Consider the following 21,187-nt stretch of genomic DNA (forward strand, 5'->3'; position numbering starts at 1 on the left):
CTCGTGCTTCTAATGTATTGATAAAACAGTCTTCTCTGTTTACCTTTATTCCATCTTGATAAAAGTCTCTTTTTTTTATTTAGTTTTGAGTTCATTTGTGCCTTTGCTTTTCTAATCTGCTCTGCATTCCTGTGTTATTTTCCTATATTCATCCTTCGTGATCTGACCTAGTTTCCATTTTTTATATGACGCCTTTTTATTTTGTAGGTCACGCAAGATCTCAAAGGTAAGCCAAGGTGGTCTTTTGCCACATTTTCTATCTTTCCTAACCATCGGAATAACTTGCTTTTGGGCCCTTAATAGTGTCCCTTTGAAAAAACTGCCAACTTTCCTCAGTTGTTTTTTTCCCCTCAGTCTTAATTCCCATGGGACCTGCCTATCAGCTCTCTGAGCTTACCAAAATCCGCCTTCCTGAAATCCATTGTCTCTATTCTGCTGTACTCCCTTCTACCCTTCCTTAGAATTGCAAACTCTATGATTTCATGATCACTTTCACCCAAGCTTCCTTCTACTTTCAAACTCAACAAGTTCCTCCCTATTTGTTAAAATCAAGTCTAGAACAGTTTCCCCCTAGTAGCTTTTTCAACTTTCTGAAATAAAAAGTTGTCTGCAATGCAGTCCAGGAACTTATTGGATAGTCTATGCCCCGCGGTGTTATTTTCCCAACATATATCTGGATAGTTGAAGTCCCCCATCACCACCAAATCTTGGGCTTTGGATGATTTTGTTAGTTGTTTGAAAAAAGCCTCATCCACCTCTTCCGCCTGATTAGGTGGCCTGTAGTAGACTCCAGCCCACGACATCACTGTGTTTTTTTTACCCTTTTAGCCTAACCCAGAGACTCTCCACACTTCCGTCTCCTATGTCCATCTCCACCTCAGTCCAAGTGTGTACATTTTTAATATATAAGGCAACACCTCCTCCCTTTTTCCTCTGTCTATCCTTCCTGAGCAAACTATACCCATCCACACCACATTCCAGTCGTGTGTATTATCCCACCAAGTTTCAGTAATGCCAATAATGTCATAGTTGTATTTATTTATTAGCACTTCCAGTTCTTCCTGCTTATTACCCATACTTCTTGCATTTGTATATAGGCATCTAAGATACTGGTTTGATCTTGCCTCCCAGCTTTGCCCTGACCTCCTTCCTCTCTGCCATTATAGCCCGTGCTCCCTCCTGTTTCCAACCCATCCCCAGGTCTTGTTCCCCACTTACCTGTGGGCTTTGCTCAACCTGTCCCCGTCGAACCTAGTTTAAAGCCCTCCTTACTAGGTTAGCCAGTCTGTGCGCAATAAGGCCTTTCCCCTCTTCGAAAGGTGAACGCCATCTGTTCCTAGCAGTCCTTCCTCAAATAGCATTCTGTGGTCGAGGAAGCCAAAGCCCTCCTGGCGACACCATCTTCGCAGCAGGCATTCACCTCCACGATGCATCTGTCTCTGCCCGGACCCCTACCTTCAACAGGAAGAATCGAAGAGAATACCACCTGCGCTCCAAAATCCTTAACCGTACTCCCAGAGCCCTGTAGTCACTCTTGATCTGCTCAGTGTCACACCTCGCAGTATCATTTGTGCCCACATGGATGAGTAGCATGGGGTAGTAGTCAGAAGGCCGGATAATCCTCAACAATGCCTCTGTAACATCTCGGATACGGGCCCCTGGCAGGCAGCATACCTCCCGGGATGAACGGTCAGGGCGACAGATGGGTGTCTCCATCCCCCTCAGCAGAGAGTCTCCAACCACCACTACCCTACGTTTTTTATCAGTGGTGGCAGCAGACCTCCAGCCTTAGGGGTACGAGGCTTCTCCTCCTTAACTGTTGGGGGTGATTTCTTCTCTCCTGTATCAAGAAGAGCATAATGGTTATCTTTTACCACAGCAGGAGGGTTCGCAGCAGCGGTGGAGCACTGCCTGCTGCTAGAAGTAAACAGCTGGCTGTGTCCACCCTGAGCCTCCTCCTCCACTGGTGTGTCAGATACACCTGAGGCATCTCCTCCTCCACTGGAGTGTCAGTAGTCCTGTCAACTGGGACAGCACCGTCAGCTGTCTCCACATGGATACTGTCCAGGAATTGCTCATGGATATGGATGTTCCTCAGCCTAGCCACCTCCTCCTGTAGCTCTCCACCTGCTGCCTGAGAGATTCACCAGTAGGCACCTTTCACATTGGATGCCACCCCCAGCCTGGATATCAGTAAGTGGAAATTGCAAATTACAGTCTTTGCAAGCCCACACCAGAATCTGGGTAAAAGCATCCATGCTTGGTACTCTGTCTGGCTACAGGCGCAGGTGGAGGAGACAGAAGCAGTGCTGGCACAGGTGTTGCGGGTCTCCTCACCATTGTAAGACTCCCTCTGTCAAACTCTCTCAAATCCCGTCTACAGCCCTGTCCGCTCTGCTTCTCTGTAAACAGAAAGGTTTTGGATGTGGTTCAGTTTACAGGTTCAGGGGACCAATGGGTCACAGATGAGACCGACAAGGGACCCCCATCCCTTCTTACTTCCCTTGCAAAACTCCCTGTTAGCAGCTCCTGTTCGCTAAGCTCCCTGGTCTCTTGTGCGAAGCTTTATAAAGCCCTGGCCTGAGTGAATGCCCCGCCCACTGGTTAAGGCTCAGCCAATTACCAGAGGCTTCTAGCTTTCAAACCTTCCTAGTAGCTCCACCTCCAACTGCCAGCTACAGCACACGTCCTTAAAACAAACAAACCAAACAGACTGACAAACACAAGCTCAGCACACAGCAAGTAACCCCCAAACACAAACACAAACACAAACACTGGGAGCGGGGAGGGGAGGGGCTCCGGCTCCTGACGCGAACTCTCGTGTCCCGGGGTCTCGGCCTGGCCCCGCCCCCCGGAGCGCGGCACCCCCCAGTGTGGTGGGGGCTGCCGGGCACCTGCTTCTCCCCTGGCCTCGTCTCTGCCCGCCCCGATGTGCCCCGCGGGGCTGCCCCACTCGGTGGGGGGGGCGTTGGGTGGAGCCCTATGGAAATACGGGGGTGGGCAGGGCTGGGAGCCAGGACTCCTGGGTTCTCCCCCAGCTCGGGGAAAGGGGGCTAGGGGTTAGAGTGGGGGAGGGGCAGGGCTGGGAGCCAGGACTACTGGGTTCTCCCCCAGCTCAGGGAGGGGAGTGGAGGTTAGGGGGTAGACTGGGGGAGGGGCTGGGGGGTCTCCTGCCCAAGAGGCAACTCCAGGAGCTGGTGTCGGGCAGCAGGTCACTTGTAGACCCCGAGTGTCCGATCTGGAAACAGCTGCCTGTCCCTGTGCCCTGGGACTGCGCATGGCTGGCAACCGTCTCCTTGTACCTGAGAATTATCCATACACCCCAGGGGTGTGAGCCCTGCGCTCCCCTGTCAGTGCCTGGGGCACAGAGCCATGTGTACGAGTCACTGTCTGTGCGGGGATGTCAGTTCGTACAGACTCTGCTGGTGCTTTTTCTGTAGCCTGTGGTAAAATGAGGCAATTAACTAGATGCGTTGATGGAAGTTCTCTGCATACCTTCAGGGGTACACGTACCCCTGGTTGAGAACCACTGATGTAGGGGAACCCAGGCCCACCCCCCATTCTGACTTCCAACCCCGTACCCTGGGCAGCTGGTTCAGCTTTGCTTACCTTGCATCAGCCTCAAGTCCAGCTTCACTGAGTCACCAGTTCCACCATGCCCAGGCGTCAGAGAGAGGACGTCTCCTCTCAGCTGTAAAAGCAGCAAGGGCTCCATGAGGGGTCGGTGCTGGTGGAGCAATTATTGACACTTTCTCTAGTCTCCTTTTCAGATTTTGCCCCATTTTCTCTTTAATTCTCCAATGTTAATTTAACAATCTCAGATTTGGGATATTTTCACAACCCGTTTGACCTGCAGCAAATTTTCTTCCTTTCTTTGGGAAATTGTCCTGAATCATTCCCCAAAAGAGAAGGGGCTTAATGGATGCAGTTTGCAGAGTCCTGAGACACAGCTGCCTCTGGGGTAGGCTGGGGTGGCCTTTCTCTGCTGGTGAGGAAGGGGACAGGAGGAAAAAGTCCCCAGTGGAGACTGTCCAGCACAAGGTTACGCAGTCCTTTCTACTGCTACTCTCAACTGCCAGTCACTTGCCTGCCCCTGCTTCTGCCTCCTCCCCACTGCCAGGAAGTTTTCCTGTTCCACACTCCCCTCACATACCCTCTTAAAGCACCTCCTCAAAGGGCTCCCTGCTGCCATGTGAATGGTGTGTGTGTGTGTGGGGGGGAATTATTGCTGTCTGTTAATTGAACTTCCACTGTCCAATTACTCTCACTTAATATAAAATCTCTTCATATTTGGGTGGTTTTCTCTTATTAGCAAATGTTTCTTTTTAGACCTATTTCTTCCCCAGTTCTCAAAGATAGATATAAAATATCCTGTGTGCAGCGCTGTAGTAGGCAGGGTGGTCCCAGGGTATTGGAGGCTTCCCCCTTGGTTTGTATACAAATGTTATTCTCCAGCCCATTCCTTATGAATACTAACATGATGTTAACTTTTTTGCTGACAGCTGTGAATTGAGTGGAGCTTTTGATTGATCTGTCTACAGCAACATGCAGATCCCGTTCTTGGGTTGAGTACCCGATAATCTGTTCTGCTGCCGTCGCTAGGTGTAATGCATGTTCAGTAGGGGTTTCTCCCCTCTTCCCTTTTTGTATTTCCTCTCCTTACTAGTGTTGGGGTGTCCTTCTCCTCAGGTTAGTGTATTAATGATCTCATCTTGGGGTCATATGTGTCAATTCATTGCTACGTCGTCAGAGAACTATCCATGATGACTCCAAGATCTCTTTCCTGATTAGTTGTAGCTAAATTAGCCCCCATCATATTGTATGTATAGTTAGGGTTATGTTTTCCCAACGTGACATTTATCCACGTTAAATTTCATTTGCCATTTTGTTGCCCAATCATTTAGTTTTGTGAGATCTTTTTGAAGTTCTTCGCAGTCTGCTTTGGTCTTAACTATCTTGAGCAGTTTAGTATCGTCTGTGAACTTTGCCACCTCACTCTTTACCCCTTTCTCCAAATCATTTATGAATAAGTTGAATAGGATTGGTCCTAGGGCTGACCTAGCAAAATCACAGCAGCAAGATGGAGTCTGGAGTCACATGGGCAGGTCACATGTCCATGCATGATTCAATTTGCAGGCCTACGCCATTGTTTACATGTTAGTTTGAATGTTCCTAGGAAAGCTCAGATGTGGATTGGCATTTTCCAAAGTCCATTGTCAGTGAAGCGTTTCTTGACTGGGCACTTACTGAGAATAGTCCTTTTTCAAGAAGCTGACCAAATACATCACTGATGGTACTTGAAATCAAATACATTTGAGATACAAGTACGTAGCCCATATTCATAACTTCAGATACAAAAATGGTACACACATACAGCTAGTATAATTATAACCAGCAAATCATAACCTTTTCACGGACACCTCACACGACAACTTTTGCACAATATTTGCTGCAAATATATAACAGTGGTGGCAGCAATGATCTATATGGTCCCAGTTGATATTAATAATGTCACAGCCTACAGAGAAGTGAGAAGGAGGCGTCTTCTAGCCGGCGTTTCTCCTACATTTCTCCATTGCCGCTTGGGCGGAGGCAGGAATGGAGCAAAACATGCCTGGCTGAAGGTTCTGCGTTCGGCCTTGAGGATTAGGCCTGAGCCTCCGGCATGGGCGTTGGGAGATGGATTTCTGAGTAGCATCCAGCACAGTCTTCGGGCCTGAGCTGAAACCACTTGGGCCACGAGAGATGGGTTTAAGGTGGCCTTTGAGTCTCCCAGCAGGTCTTGAGGAGCAAGGGGTTATCGCCATCCTTGGGTGGGCTCAAACCACCGTCCTTTCAATTAACAGCAAAACACACTAACCCATTGCGCAACAGAGACACATGTCTGCTGTTACCAAGGCTGCTGCCTAGCAGCGTGCGCATCTGCCTGCCAGCGCTAGAGCTCGCAAGGCAAGTGTGGGTGCTGGAGGCTGTAGGTAAAGAGCCAGCAGAGTGACACAGCAGAAGCGTGGTGGGTCCATAACCCAAAAGTCAATGAATCAAAGCTGTCTTCTGCTAGGCATGTGCTTGTTTCTTTTTGCTCGGGGCCTTCAAGGGAGGAGGCAACCAGCAGAGCATTGAGAGCCTAGGCCATGAGGCAAGAGGTGGCTGAGGTGTCGGCCTGCCAGGGAGCCTGGCACCTCGGGCAGCCTGGGCTGAAGGATTTTTTTAATTTCTCAAGAAACCTTTGTGGTTTTCAATGGAAATCTAAACCCAAAGCTAAAACGTTGAGGATTTTTTTTCATTTCATTTCACTGTCCATCCCTTTTCTTTTCCTAAACTCGGGTCTACAGAGTGTCAGTCCTACTGAGCCTCAGGCCATGGTCTCCAAGGTTCTGGAAATGTACCAACCTGTCCTGGACATGGTCCCTGCCAGCTCATGTGACCCTGGCTTTGCTGAGCCTGCTGCTGGGGAAGAGGGAAACTTTGTCTCTCAACTGGACGTTCCCTTCAGGTGCCCAGTCTTCAGTGTGGCTCGAATGTCCATGGATCAGGGTTCACTGACCCAAGAGATGGCTTTAAAAAATATGAACATTTTCACAAACACACTGACTTTCTCAATTTTCTATTTCTTGGTAACATTTCATGGATCTTTTGGAGTTGAATCGGTAAAAAAATACAGGAAATCAGGGTGTTACCAAAAGGATATAATATAAAGTTTGCAGTTAAAGGTACAGAAAGGAGCTGAAAAGGCAGCTGCAGACTTTAAGACTGTTTCTTTAAGCAAGAGGGGGCAATCAATGTAACCCCAAAAACCTTGGGACTCATAATCTGATAGGGCAGAGAGGAACTTTGTCTGTTTGCAGCGTCTTTCAGCCTATGTTTGGGACTGTGATAAATCTGCTAAGAATGGGACTACAATCCCCACCATTTCCTTCCCCTCTGTACTTCTCTTTCCTCTGGCCAGGTCACGGGAACGGTCCTGAGGCAGGAAAGGGCCAGGCTGTTGTGGGAAGTGGTGGCCACGTGGCAGGTGAGGATCTGCAGAGAGCTGGATGCGGAGGGCAATCCCCAGGAACGGATGCAGAGCCACATGTGGAACAGGCTGTGACTCCCAGATCTTACAGCTGGCTGCAGGTCTGGGTGGGGTTCTGGGGGAGCAGCAGCGGCTGGGCAGGGAGCCAGTACAGAGCAGCTCCAATGAGAGACACGAAGTGAACCTGGCCTGGAAACCTGCAGGCTCCAATTTGCTTGGCTAGAGATTGGAGTGGAGAGGTCACCCCAGGCTTTAGGCCTGAAGTAGGGTTACCAACTTTCCGCACAAAACCAAACAGCCTAACCCCGCCCCTTCCCCAAGGCCCCGCCTCTTTCCTGAGGCCCCACCCCTGATTCACCACATTCCCCCTCCCTCGGTGGCTCGCTCTTCCCCACCCTCACTCACTGTCACTGGGCTGGGCAGGGGGTTGGGGTGCGGGAGGGGGTGAGGGTCCTAATGGGGGGTGAGGGCCATAAATGAGGGGTTCAGGGTATGGGAAGGAGCTCTGGACTGGGCAGGGGGTTGGGGTGTAGGAGGGGGGTGAGGGCTCTAACGGGGGATGAAGGCCAAGAGTGAGGGGTTCAGCGTACTGGAAGGGGCTCCGGGCTGGGCAGGAAGTTGGGATGCAGGAGGGGGTGAGGGCTGTAAAGGGGGGTGAAGAGCAGGAATGAGGGGTTCAGGGTATGGGAAGGGGCTCTGGGCTGCAACGGGGGGTGGGACTGGGTGAGGGCTGTAAAGGGGTGTGAAGGGCAGGAATGAGGGGTTCAGGGTACAGGAAGGGGCTCCAGGCTGGGGAGGGGGTTGGGGTGCAGGAAGGGGTGAGGGCTCCGGCTGGGGATGTGTGTAACCTTCCCCTTTCCCTATCCATGTGTCTGAGCCACCAGGGCCAGCAAGTACAAGGCCTCGCTGCTGAAGCACTGACAGTGTCCAGTGACGCTACACCTGGCCCTCTACTGACAGCTCAGGGGTTTGGCATCCTCTGGCACTGAGACGCCACAATAATTACAGGGTTATTTCTAATGGGTTAAAGCAGAACTTGTGCTGAGATTAACACGTCCCTCGTGGGTCTGGGGTTTTACAGCACGAACTGGCTCTGCGTGTGGGCACAGTGCATGTGTTTGAGTGATACCAACACGGCTGAAACACAAAACTCCCCATCCTGGGGGTTTCCATCTCGCCTGATTCCTTCCACAGGGGGCACTGGCCTGGCTCCTCTACGGCCAGATGTCCTCATGGGCAGCAGTCGGGATGTTGGGAGAGGTTCTGTTTTCTGTGACTCGTGACAGCCCCAAAGTGACTCCCACAAGCCCCGATTGCCTTGCGCTGCAGTTGCCAGTCTCTGAATCCTGGCCTGGGATTCGATTGGAATGAGGCCCCTGGGAGCTGGAGAGACCATGGGTCACAGACTGCAACATTGTAGCCAGAACATCCATGTCTAGATTTTAAGGCCAGTCAAGACAACTAAATAATCCTGTCTAACCCCCATACACGTGACAGGCCACAAAGTCAACCCTGCACTGAGCCCAACAACCAGGATTAAACAAAATATTCCAGCCCTTAGGAGAATATCCCTTTGTGTGCCACAGGCAGAGCATAGGAGAGGCAGAGGGGTACCAATACGGGAGGCCCCTGCACTGGAATGGATTTGGTGAGATGTACCCAGCTGATCCGGGCAAGTGACTTGTGCCCCATGCCACAGAGGATGACAAAAACTCCAACATCCCTGCCAGTGTGAGCTGGGGGAAATTCCTTCCTGACCCCAGCAACGGAGATCAGGGAGACCCTGAGCATGAGAGCAAGGCCACCAGCCAAGCACCGGAGAGAAATGGTGTTCTATCTCACCCGAGAGCACTTTCTTCAGCCCCCCGTCCCCTCTTGCCACCCCCATGTGGGGTGGAGAATCTATCATTGCCCTGAGTACTTTGTTCCAGTGTTTAATCAACCGATTGCAAATGTGTCCCTTATTTCTCATCTTAGTTTCTCTGCCATTAACTTCCAGCCACTGGTTCTTGTTCTGCCTTTTGCTGCTGGGTTAAAGAGCCCTTCAGTACCCAGGATTTTCTTTTTGGGAGGGGATTTACACACTGTCATCAAGTGACCTCTTGGTCTTCTCTGTGATAAACTGAGCAGATTGAGCTCTTGTCTCGCAATGGAAGGCAACTTTTCAATGCTTTTTTCCTCTTTTCTGCCCCCCTGTCCAATTTTTCATTCTTCAACTTAAAATGTGGCCAGGACGACTGTGTGCAAAAGTCCAGTGTTGGTCTGATCAATGTTGTACAGAGATAACACTAGTGCCCTATATCTAGTCACTGTTCTCCTGTCTGTACATCCAAGGACGACCACAGCATCGCACGGGGATTTCATGCTGAGCTGTTTGTCAATTATGACACCTAAACCCTTCTCTGAGTCACAGCAGTCTGGCCTTACTCATTAGTAAAGCTCAGGGTGTTTGAATGGCCACAGCTGCCCAAGTGCTCTGTAACATGCACAAGGGATTCCCCTCCTCAGTCACCTTCACCTGCTGCTGGTCTCTTTACTCTTTCTTCTCCAGGATCTGCATGTGTCATTGTGGGGGGAGTTCTCCTCCTCTCTTTGCCTGGGAGCGATGTGACCCCCCGGATGGACTGACCAAACCCAGGATTCCTTCATCCTGAAAGCAGAGGGGAGCCTTCACCCGCTCCCTCTTTAAGGCTCCAGTCCCAGATCCTAAATTCCCTGCCAAAGCACAAAAATCTACACTAAGCCCAACTCCTCTCTCGGTGGTGATTTTCTTTCTTCCACAAATCTGTCTTGAGGACACAGCCCTAGGAACAGGTGAACACAACCCCTGAGATTTCCCTTCGCAGCCTGCAAGGGGCAGTTCGCCCTATTAAACAGCTCGGGAATGTCGTCTTTTTCTTTTCTCCTTTCAAAAGTAATTTCTTGTATTTCTTGTCCCTTTATAGGACCCCCCGATTTGCCGCTTCCAATTCTCTGCTGTATACGCCAGCACTGGATCGAGTGAGGTGCCTGGACCCATCCTGTACTGGGTACATGGGGGACTTGCAGGATCAGACCCTAAAATCGCTTTAGAGGAAAATTCTAACCCCACCCAACCCCGACCTATTCCTGGGAAGTGTTGGTACTGACCCAGGCCACTGAGCACCATGGAGTGAAGAGACCAATTTTATCAGTAAGTCAGAACCCCCGGCTGCCCACTGCCTGGATCACCTCCCCCCAGGTGACACGAGTCACCCTCCAGAGCCATTGCTGGGCCCCGGGGGACAGCCACACAAGCCATGGGGATGGACAGCTCCCAGGAATCTCGGCAACAAATCTCCAGGCCAGAGGGTTTCCCCTAGTGCCTGACCCACCCTCAGGGTCCAGCCAGCCAGCAGCTTCCACCCAAGGCTAGTGCGCTAACAGAGGCAGCGTGGCTGAGGGGCTTGGCCAGTGACTGGGGCCAGTCCCCTGAGCATGAAGCCAGCCGACCCCAGGAGATGGACCCGAGTCACCAGCCCAACCCACCACGCAGCTGCTGCCACTATCCCATTAGTGCGTGAGCTCCCATGGACCACGCTGGGGAGATCCCCCAGCTGCAGGGTAGACGCCCCTGAGCGCCTGGCAGGGCACAGCTCCTGGCTGACCTGCCCTGCTGAGTTCTCTACAAGGCTGAGTGGATCCAGGGCCAAGGGTGCTGGGTGACAGGGGGCATTGGCTCTGGGCTGGGACTGTCACTTCCTCCCCTCCCCATCCAACAGGATCACAGCAAACGAAACCAGCTCAGCCTGCAGGGGAAGAGTTCAGTCCAGGGCCTGGTGCATTCTGGGAGCAGGGACGGTGCAGAGAAAGGGCAGATACAGGGCACCTCTGAACACTCTGCACAGAACTGCCTGTCCTGACCCACAGCCCCTGTTATCCCAGCCCTGGGCTCCCCTCTCACTGCTCTGCCAGTGCCCCTCACTCCCGATCCACAGACCTCCCCCGCTGTATCTGTGACTTCTGCTACTGAACCACCAATGCGCTGACTCCTCTTGTGAGACATTTCTCTGCACAATACTGCTGCTATTCCACTTATTGACTCCAGGAAACATTTTCCATAGCCTGGTTCTGTGTGTCACTGGTTTCTATAGCAAAGGCCAGTCCCTGGCCCTGTGGCCCAGACATTCTCATTCACATCAGGCTTCAAGCTGAGAATCATTTCCCATTCCCGCTCTGCGGGAGGGGAAACTTTTAAACATGCTCTCTGTGCGACTGCACATGGGTAAGCAAAGAGAACAAACCCAAAATCCCCCCCTGTGCTTTGGGAGCCAGGTTTGGGGTGGGAATTCTGTAGTTCAGATGACTTCAAGCCTGGGCATTGTGATTCTTTACCAGTTTCTCTGGCATTGGGGAAGATTTGTGCTCACAGCTCTGATGGCTGAGCGGTTAAGGTGTTGGAGTTGAAATCCAATAGGGTTACCCTGTGCAGGTTCAAACCCTGCTCACAGCGAGGCTTGTGTTTTAGCCAGTCTCTAACCCGGGCAATACCTCTCTACAACCCTCTGAGACACTCTCAATTCTCTCCCCACCCCAAGTAAATCCTGTTCTGCTCCTTTCATAGAGATGCCTGGGACACCACCTCACACTGTGTCCCTGAGGGGTCAGGCAAACTCTTAGCACCTGCTGCCTCTGCCACTCACCTAGTGCCCCATAGATCAGCCATAGCCCTGGTTCTGCTCCTCTCTCTAGAGTGTGAAAGGAGCCAAGTCAGCGACTCCATGGGTGCTACAGGGCTGCAAAACAAACAGAGGAAAAAAAAAAAAAAGCTGCCCACCAGCCACCTCTGCCCCTGCACCTCCCACCTGCTAGCAGGCCTGGCTGACAAGCTCCTCCTCTTCTCCTTCAGCACCTCCCGCTGGCCATTGATGGGGTGTGCTGGAGGAGTGAGGAGAGAAAGAAGTGGGGTAGGGTCGGGTAGGAAGAGATTTGATGGTTTGGGAACAGGGCCTGTGTTGGAGCAGGCATTGAGCACTGCCCGGGAACTCTAAGTCAGCGGCTCCAAGTGCAGAAGCCTTCCCTGAGTCTGAGCTGCCAGGATCCCTGCCGCAGAGCAAGCGCCACAAGTCTCAGCCTCTCTGTCCCACACATGGCTCTGGGCACCACCAGGAATCATTTGGCTCCTGGCACACAAGGCAACTTAAAAGCTGAGTCCCTGGACTGCAGCTCAAACCCTGGCTCCTCTCATTAAGAGCCTGATGCTCTACTGAATGAGCTAGCCAGGCTTGCTAGGAGCCTCCACCCCTCCTCTTCTTCTCCAGGGCCACTGCCAATTCCTCGTTCTCTTCCTCTCTCCTGCACCTGAGGGTCACTAAATCTCCTCACCTAGACAGCCAGCCCGTCCACTGCACCCCAATCCCCCATGCCTGAGCCTCCCTGCCAAAGTCCTGCACCTGGCTCCATAGAATTAATTCTCACGTGTTGCTGGGAACTCTACTTCTTGTGCCCAGAGAGTCTCAGCCCCACTCAGTAGAAGACCCAAGAAACATAGTGTCTGTCTTTTCTAAAGAAAGGCTTGGAGAGGCTTTTCTCCTGTGGCCTAATAGATAAGGTGCCTGACTTTAGGGCAGAAAATTGAGGGTTCAAGTTCCTTCATGGTTGTGTTGCTGCAGTTTTACCTTCGTGCTGAAAGTCTTGCTCCCTTCAGGGCTGGAACCTCTTCTTGGCCGCTCAGGCCAATGCTCTGGCTTCAGCTAGAGCCCCGGGAAGGAGTTGGGGGTTGGGTGTCACAAAGGCTGGGGCAGGAGCCCCAAGTCCTTCCAGTCTAGCCTTTGCCATTACTGACTTGCCAAAGAAAATGGGCGGCTGCCCAGGCTGGCGTGTAGAGCAGTTTCCCTCTTCCAAGTGTGCACCTGTCCCTGTGCTGGAGGGGGTTGGTGCACCTTGGGAGCCTGGGTGTTTCTCTGCTTCTAGCCAGCTGGGGGAAAGCCTCTTGAGGTAAAATCTCCTGCCCCACTGCAAAAGTGAGCACCTTGAGTGGGGACAGACAGAGGCCACACCAGGGGGCTGGCCCTGCTTTTCTACCTTCTTCTGATATTGGCCACAGAGCATCAGCAGCTGCCCTACATGCTGGTCTGCGGGTCGCTTTCAGTGGGTGTTTGGCATGCCAGGAAGCAGCCTGGCCGGGGGTCTTTGTGACTGTCTGCTGGCCATTCAAAGGCATGCTTCTCCCCTCCTCTAGCCCCGCCTTCAATTGCTCTGTGGCTTATAAACCTTCCCTTGGAGCTGTCAGCACCAGCTGCCTCTGCTCTAAGTGTCCGGAGGAGGGAAGGTGTGAGGGGCTCCAGGCTGGGCTCCATCTCCCTCCTGCCAAGCCCTGACTATTAATCCTGGCCCTGGCACTCCTTTCTTCAAGCGCCTTGTGGGCCAGAGGAAAAGTGTGGCAGGAAGCACAAGGGCCAAACTCGTGAGCATCCGGTGAAGCAGCAAGAATACCAACCACCAGGTCACATCACAGGACTACAGGGAGCCATAGCCACTTCTACACCCCAATCCATTGCAGCCATCCCAACCAAACACCTGGCTCCAGTAGGTGTGAGTCACCCAGCAGGAGGGAAAAGACTCACTCTTAAACAACTGGAGACAGTGAAATTGAGCACTACGGCTTTACCACAAACCCACACAAGGTCCCACTGACATTTGAACTCACACCACAAGATTCAGGGTCCTGAGTGCTGCCCATTACACCATGGGACCAGCTTGTGCTGCCTTTTCTGGCCATCAGTGACCCTCATGGGGCTGGCTCGTGTAAGGGACTGTTGGCCCTTTACTAAAACTTAGTGGGGTTTTTGGTTGGCTAGTTCCCAATCCCAACAAGGGAAGGGTCAATGGGCAATCAGGCCCCTGGGACTGACATGCCCCTGGGGCAATGGTCAGCAACTGGTAGGGAACACGTGAGAATTTGTTAATAGAGAAAAATTCCTGGTGAAAATTGGCAAAGCTGTGAAGATTTTGAAAAATTCCAGTGAATTTACACATGAAGATACAAACAGAGAGACAAACACACAGAGAGAAAGAGAAAATCACAGACTGCACAGGCACACACAGACATAAACAAAAACCAAACCCACACAAACCCATACAGCACACAGAGACATATATGCAAAAGGGAAAGCCACACAAAATATAGAAAGAACAAATCCACACCAAAAAATACTGCAAAAGCCCACAATAAGAAAGCACAAAACCCACATACCAAAAGAATACTAAGCAAAAAAACAATCTGTATGCAAAAATCATACACACACGCACCCAAAACTATGCCAGGCATCCACCAAAATCACACAGGACCCACATGCACATCAACAGGACAGACGAAAACCACATCAACATATAGAAAGTCAGGCAGGGTCTGAGTCTCACAGAGAAGAGGGTGAGCACACAGGTGGTTTGGGGAGCAAAGACTGAGGGGGAGTCAGGGGCAGTGCTCTGTGCTCTGCCTGACCCCTCCTGACACAGGTGGCTGGTGGAGAGCAGAGCCTGGTAGATCTGTGGAATCTGTCCTGCTCTCTGTAAAGCAAAGGGACCTCGGTGTCTTCTGAGCTGCAATTGTATTTTCTATAGGGCAAACTGATTGGCAGAACCCATTTGCTTAAAGAAAGCTAGTGCTTCAGATGAGGTTTGAATTCACAACCTCAGCATCGCTCCACTCAGCACTGCTACTATAAGTCCTGTACACTAACCCATTACCCCTCTGATGCCCAATTGAGGGTCTTGCCTCCTTGATTCATGGATGAATTAGGGGTTGAGGGGGTTGCATTAACTAAAACAAATCCATATTAATGGCTGCTGAATGGCAGCAGCAAAGGTGGGGAGCCTCCTTCTGTGTGATAGAGCTGGTTCCCCCTTCCATTGCTGAGGGGAAGGTTGGTGCTTTTAGCCCACCCAGTGCTGGAACGTCCCATGGGTGAGATTAACAGAACTCAAGAGGAGAGAAGGAAAGGGATGGGAAGTCTTTTCTAGTCCTGCCTATCTCCATTGGTCTCCTGTGGCCCTTTCGGCTCTCTGTTCCCTTGTTGGGGAGATGCAGAGACAAGCCCCCATCTGGGTGAGTCACTGAGAGGTTGTGTCCCATGGAGTGTGTGGGAGAGGGGGAGGGTTGGATTGGGCTCAAGGGGAGAAGGTTGTGTGTGACAGTGTGTGGGGGAGGGGGAGGGTGTGTTCCTTAGGATATAAATGATGGAAAACACAGGTGCAGTGACAGCAAAGCCCCGTGTCTCAGTGTTATGACCCTGTTTGATGCTGCCGTTCACCTTCCCCTCCTATGGTCTCATCTTTCATTGAATCCAGCATTTTTTTCACCTGTCATCACCACAGAGGTGTCATACATGCCTCAGATACAGAGTGTCCCTCTTAGAGACATCGAGGACTGGAACTGATTTCAGCTGCTGGACAGCTCTGCTAGGTCTTCATTCATTTGCATAGGAAAATGCTGAGTGTTTAAATTCATTTCAAGCCTCCCCGCCCCCATTCAGCGAACTCCTGAACATACTGGAGATGGGTCTGGAAATCCATTTTCATTCGAAAAAGTTTTTCAAGGGAATCACTTGGATTGGAACTAGGAACCTATTATCCTGCAGGGAAACATTCACCCACTGATCTATACTCTCAACAAAGAGTGTCATGCATAGCCCAGAGCAGGAACAGTTTTTAACCTAGGGGTTACTAAACTTTATCTCTATACAAACACCACAGCTTACAAACTCCCCAGCCCCGCTCTGTGTCACCAGAGCACAACAACAACTCTCCTTGGGGCACATACAGCTCCCCAGCTCCCTGTCTGTCAATCTCTGCAGCATTGCTCCAATCCCTTAAAGCAGGGTCTCAACCTCAATTTACCTTAGGGCCAGTGCCAGTCCTCCAATCCTCCCAGTGGGCCAATAATGTCACTCATACCACTCAGAACCCACCCCCCAAAACTCTGCCTCTCACCTGCCTAAGACTGTAGGAGGGAGTTTGGGTGGGGGAGGAGGACTAGGATTCAGGCCCTGGATTGGGGCTGGGGATTGGGGTGCAGGAGGGGTGCAGGCTCTGGGGGGAGTTTGGGTGCAAAAGGGGTGAGAGGCTGGTCTCTGAGAGGGAGTTTGGGTGGGGGAGGGGTTCTAGGGTGCAGGCTGTGGGATGGAGTTTTGGTGCTGGGTGCAGGCTCTGGGCTGGGGCAGGGGGTAGGAGGAACAGGAGGAGGGGTGGCGGTGCAGGCTCTAGGAGGGAGATTGGGGGCGGGCGTTTGTGGGCGTGTAGAGGGAGGGGGTGCAGGCTGTGGGAGGGAGTTGGGGGCAGGCATATGTGGAGGGGCGTGCAGGCTGTGGGAGGGAGTTTGTGGGCTGGGGGGTGTGGAGGGTCGGGGTGCAGGCTCTGGGAGGGAATTTGGGGGCTGGGAGGTGTGGAGGGGGTGCAGGCTCTGGGAGGGAGTTTGGAGGGAGGAGGGGGTATGTGGGAAGGGGGTGGTGGTGCAGGCTTTGGGAGGGAGTCAGGGGTGCGGTGCTTATCTGGGGCTCCAAGGCGGGGTGGGCTGCGGGGCCTCTGCATGCTGCTGCCCCCAGGCATCACCCCCGCAGCATCCCATTGGTTGCAGGAGCTTGGGGTGGGGGCAGCATGTGGAGGCACAGCTCTGCCCCGCCCTTCCATGGGGAGGGGCCAGCAGCCACTGGAGCGAGCAGGCAGATGCTGCACTGCCAGGGCCCCGGGGGGTAAGGGGAGCGCCTGGGGGTGGCAGGTGGGACCAAGGGAGTGACCCGGTCCCAAAATTGCTGGAGCCCCACGGACAAGACCTGGGAACCAGGACTGCCAGCCAGACAAACACCTTTAAGAGGAGACGTCCTTCTCCCTGTCAAAAACCGGTCTTCCTCCTTCAGTTCATTGACAGCCTGAATTGTTCCTTATCCCAGCAGAGCCAGAGGATTGAAAGCAGCAACATCAAACCCTTGTGTAGCTCGCAGGAATGGACATAAACACTCCCTGGTATCTGAAGAGATGTTCAGCTTTGCCCTTGGTCAACTACAAGGCTAAAGGGAAAGGAGGTGGCGCCAGATATAAAGAGTGAAACACGACACATCATAGTTATGCCCATGGTGACTGCAAATTCTTTTTATAGCCTTCTTCTTATCATCAGTGTATTGTTTTCTCTGGAGTCTAGGCCTTGACCAAGAAATTTGTACCTTGATAAAATAATCGACTGCCTCTGGTGAAAGCAATGGACTTAACACCCACTGGGGTGTCCCTACACAGCTACAAGTACTAACGACAGTGGCTGCCTTTTAGCCATAGTTTTAGTCAGGGCAATAAATTGAAACAAACCCCCGTTAAATCATTTCTCAGCTCAAATCCTTCACCCACATTCCCTAGAGTGTTGGGCCACCATGTGGACGTTTCATTTCCTGCCTTTGAAACCAGCTCGGCCCACAGGGGAAGAGTTCAGTTCAGGGCCTGGTGCATTCTGGGAGCAGGTATCGTGCAGAGAAAGGGCAGATACAGGGCAGCTCTGAACACTGCACAGAACTTCCTGTCCTGACCCGCAGCCCCTGTTACAGGGGGCTTTTAGCCATAGTTTTAATCAGGCCAATAAATTGAAACAACCCCCTGTTAAATCATTTCTCAGCCCGAGTCCTTCACCCACATTCCTTAGGGTATTGGGCCAACATGTTGATGTTTGATTTCCAGCCTCAATTTCATACAGAGACACAATTTCCTTTGCACAGATCCATGAACAGAAAAACATCCCTGTGTCTCTTGTCTGAGCCAGGGCATTCGATTCCAGTGAACCCTTCTCTCCTGCAATGGCGATGGGCAGACAGAGGGGACGTGGCCACCTGCATCCCTGAGAGGAAGATATTGGCTCGGCTTTTTCTTTCTGCTGCTGTTGTTCGTCCAGGAAACATCAAGGGTGGAATGCAAGGCTGAGTTCATGCACCGGCCCCTGGAAATATTTCAGTGCCCCAGAGAAATCCTGCCCCCGGCTATTGGAACAATGTGCTGGAGATTAGACTAGGAAAGGGACTGTCTGAATTGTCAGAGTGGGGAATGAACAACATTCTACAGCAATGTCGTTCACACAAACACACTCTCATCCTGCTCCAGCCGGAAGGGAAATGGGCAGGAATTCTCACTGTTCAGCCAAGGACACACTTACACTGATGCGCAGCCGTGAGTGTGCTGGGGAAGCTGGTCTGAGCAAACAATTGGAATGACAATTCAGAGAGAACTGAATCATCGTGCTCTACATTGCTCCACAGCAGCTTCTCCCCCTGCAGCATCACCCCAGCACTGCAGTGCAGCCCCAAGGGTTCAATAGGGGCCCCTGGCAAGGACAGTGGGTGCAGGTAACAGCCTGGTGTGCCTGGCTGTGAGACAGCTGTAAAAAAGTAACTCCCCCCCACACACAAGTACAGAAACCGAATTCCCCAACTTTAACGTCATGACCCCCTGTAGAAAGCCACACGTGCCAGTTGTATTTTCACAGGGAAATGCAAAAATCAAGTGACACCAATTTTTAAGTTGAGTAACTAAAGTTGAGATAGTTATTAACCTCACCAAATAAAGGCTTATTTCCCAAACAATCCTCAAAATGTTAATAATTCCCACCCCTCCTCCATAGCAGCTCTGTGCAGTGTAACTGTTCTGCAGGCAGCTTCCCATTAAATGCTGTTGTGGGACATTCCCAGACCTGGAAATGTACCAACGACAGAATTTGAAGAGCAAACCTGGCTCCCTGCACCAGGCAGGATTTGAGTGTTTTCTCCCTGTCACTTTGGGTTTGTCATACGGACGCCATGAGCAGGACTCTAGGCTCTGCTTGAGGAATCCTGGCACAGGGGCTGGTGGGGGAGAAAGGATTGTAGATTCTGACCTGCACTTTCGAGAGGAGCTAATAAGTGAAGGGGGCATTTTTAACCTCTGCCCTGCCTCAGTGTCCCCTGGGCTGGAATTGTATATTTCAGAGGGCCAAGTGATGGGTGGTGCCACTTGATTAATGAAAACCAGTAGCACTCCAGGGGAGGCTTGAACTCACAACTCCCTCTCAGCACTGCCATATAAGTACTGTGTGCTAACCAATTGTGCCACTGGAGCACCTGCTAATTGGTATTCTCCCTAGGTTGATAATGGCGAAGAGTGACCCCAAAACATTCTCAGTGGGGTTGAGAGCAGGTAGCGACAAGTGGTGTACTTGGTGAGGTGGATTCTTCTTAAGGCTTCCAGGCACCATTTGACCCTTTTGTTCATCCCTGTGTAATAACAGAGCTGGTTAAGACTCACTGTAGAGTCTTGCTGCAGACCAACAGATCTGAAATCACTGATCACCAGGTCTAAGCATTAGTCCTGCTTTGAGACAGTGTCTCTCATCCAACAAACTACCCAGTCTGCGCTAGCAGTGAGGCTCCCTCACTAACAGCTGAAATCAGGGAGAGCTGTGTGAAGTGCAGGGCCCCAGGGGTGCCTGAACAGGGGGGAACAACATCCCAGGACTTTTAAAAATGGGAGGGCTCGGCCTTGCCACTTTGTAATGACCATAAGGGCGAGTCAGGGGGGAGGGGGGGAGAGCAGTGAGCAGGAGGTAGGGTCTTGTGGGGAAAAGGCCGCACAGGAGTGGGGCCTTGGGGAGAAGGGGTGCTGCAGGGGCGTGGCCTCGAGTGGAAGGGATGGAGCTACTGTTCAGGCTCTGGTGGCGACTACTTTTAGGGAGCCTGTTCCGCTCCTGGAGGGACCACAAGACATCCCAGAGCAGAGAGGGTGGCCAGCAGAGTGGTGACGGGGGGAATGGCAAGTGGCCGGCAATGTGGCCAGACAGTGGAGGGAGAAAGGGGCTTTCCCCCCAGGAGGTGAGAGGTGAACTCTGGGTTTTCATTAACTCAGGGCAGCAGCTGTGGGTGAGGTGCAGTGGAGGGAGCAGCACATCCAAAGACGTTTTGGTGTCTGGATTTACAAGCCGGAGGCAAAAGGCCACTGCTCAGCGGGCTGTGGGTGGATGTTTTGCTCATAGTGTTGTGTTATGAATCCTGATTGTGGTGTTTTCCCAAGTTAATACAAGGTGAGTTTTCTCCTTTTTCTTAAAGTTTCTTTTCTACACTCAGTGCGTGTGAGTGGGGAAAGTATCGCCTCTTAGAGGTACCCAGTGGCCAGGGCTAGTTTCCCCAGGTTACTGGGTGGGGGCTTAAGCAGATTGTGTGTTGTGTTGTTGAAGAGGAGCCCCAAGCACCCAGACAGGGAATTGTAACTTCAACCTTCAGAGTAAGAGCCAGAGGTGCTGCCAGCTGAGCTAGCCAGGCCGTCTAAACATATTAACCCCTTTCACCGCAAGAGCAAACACCGGGTACTTCTGTGCTTCTCAGCAGCTGAGAAAGAGCCTCTTGGGGGAAATCCTCCCCTCCTCTTGCCCCACCCTCAATTGCTCTGTGGCTTTTAAGCCTTCCCTTGGAGCTGTCAGCACCAGCTGCCTCTACTCCAGATGCTCAGAGAAGGAGAGGTGTGCTGGGGTCCAGCCTGGGACTCTTCCTCCCTCCTGCCTATCCATGACTATTAAACCTGGGCAAGAGGAAGAGGGTGGCAACTGGGCTGTCGACGTGCTCTCTTTCACGTAAATCAGTGTGACTCCTGGCCTATCCCTGCAGAAAGGTGTACCACATCTGTGTCTGGTGTGAGCTCAGATCAGAGGAATTGGAGGCTACCTCCTGCCCTCCACTGGTTCCACTATGGAGAGACATGTCCTCTAAACTGACCTCACTACAAACCTGCACCAGGGAGTTGTCATCATAGAAGAGTTTCCTCTGACAGTTGGGAAAATGGGACCAGCGGTTCTCAGGCCATCTGACACAATTAAAATCCACCTCCTACACCAAACACTGTGTAGTCCAGAGGAAGGGAGCCAGTTCCTTTCACACTTTAACTGGGGACCATAAACACTAATCTAGCAGTAACAAGTTCCATGGAGCACTGGAAATGTGAAGAACAAGACTCCAACCTTATCATTCTTCCCTGGCCAGGAGGGCCAGAAAGACAGGCCCTTCCTCCAGTCACCCTCTACCCATCAAGCCACCCTAAAGCTGTGAATGTGCATTTCCTGAATGCACACCATGTCCAAGTCCAGCTTCTCCAAGTCACTGAACATCCTACAATCTCCTCCTGGGCCCTCCAATCCCTGCCACCTTCCACGTGGACACT

At 51.9% G+C, this 21,187-nt stretch overlaps 2 protein-coding genes and 1 non-coding gene across 3 annotated transcripts in view; 2 read left to right on the forward strand and 1 right to left on the reverse strand.

Moving 5' to 3' along the window:
* The window catches only part of LOC127041343 (zinc finger protein 551-like), an 804,136-nt gene that overhangs the window by 101,156 nt on the left and 681,793 nt on the right, over positions 1 to 21,187 (reverse strand). The gene's annotated exons all lie outside the window — the stretch shown is intronic.
* Positions 1 to 21,187, forward strand: part of LOC127041337 (translation initiation factor IF-2-like) — a 126,328-nt gene that overhangs the window by 78,819 nt on the left and 26,322 nt on the right. The window lies entirely within an intron of this gene.
* On the forward strand, positions 11,405 to 11,486 carry TRNAS-UGA (transfer RNA serine (anticodon UGA)). Its single transcript has one exon. It is a non-coding gene; the product is annotated as a tRNA-Ser (tRNA).

This window comes from Gopherus flavomarginatus (assembly GCF_025201925.1).
Source record: "Gopherus flavomarginatus isolate rGopFla2 chromosome 13 unlocalized genomic scaffold, rGopFla2.mat.asm SUPER_13_unloc_2, whole genome shotgun sequence".
Classification (NCBI taxonomy): domain Eukaryota; kingdom Metazoa; phylum Chordata; order Testudines; family Testudinidae; genus Gopherus; species Gopherus flavomarginatus.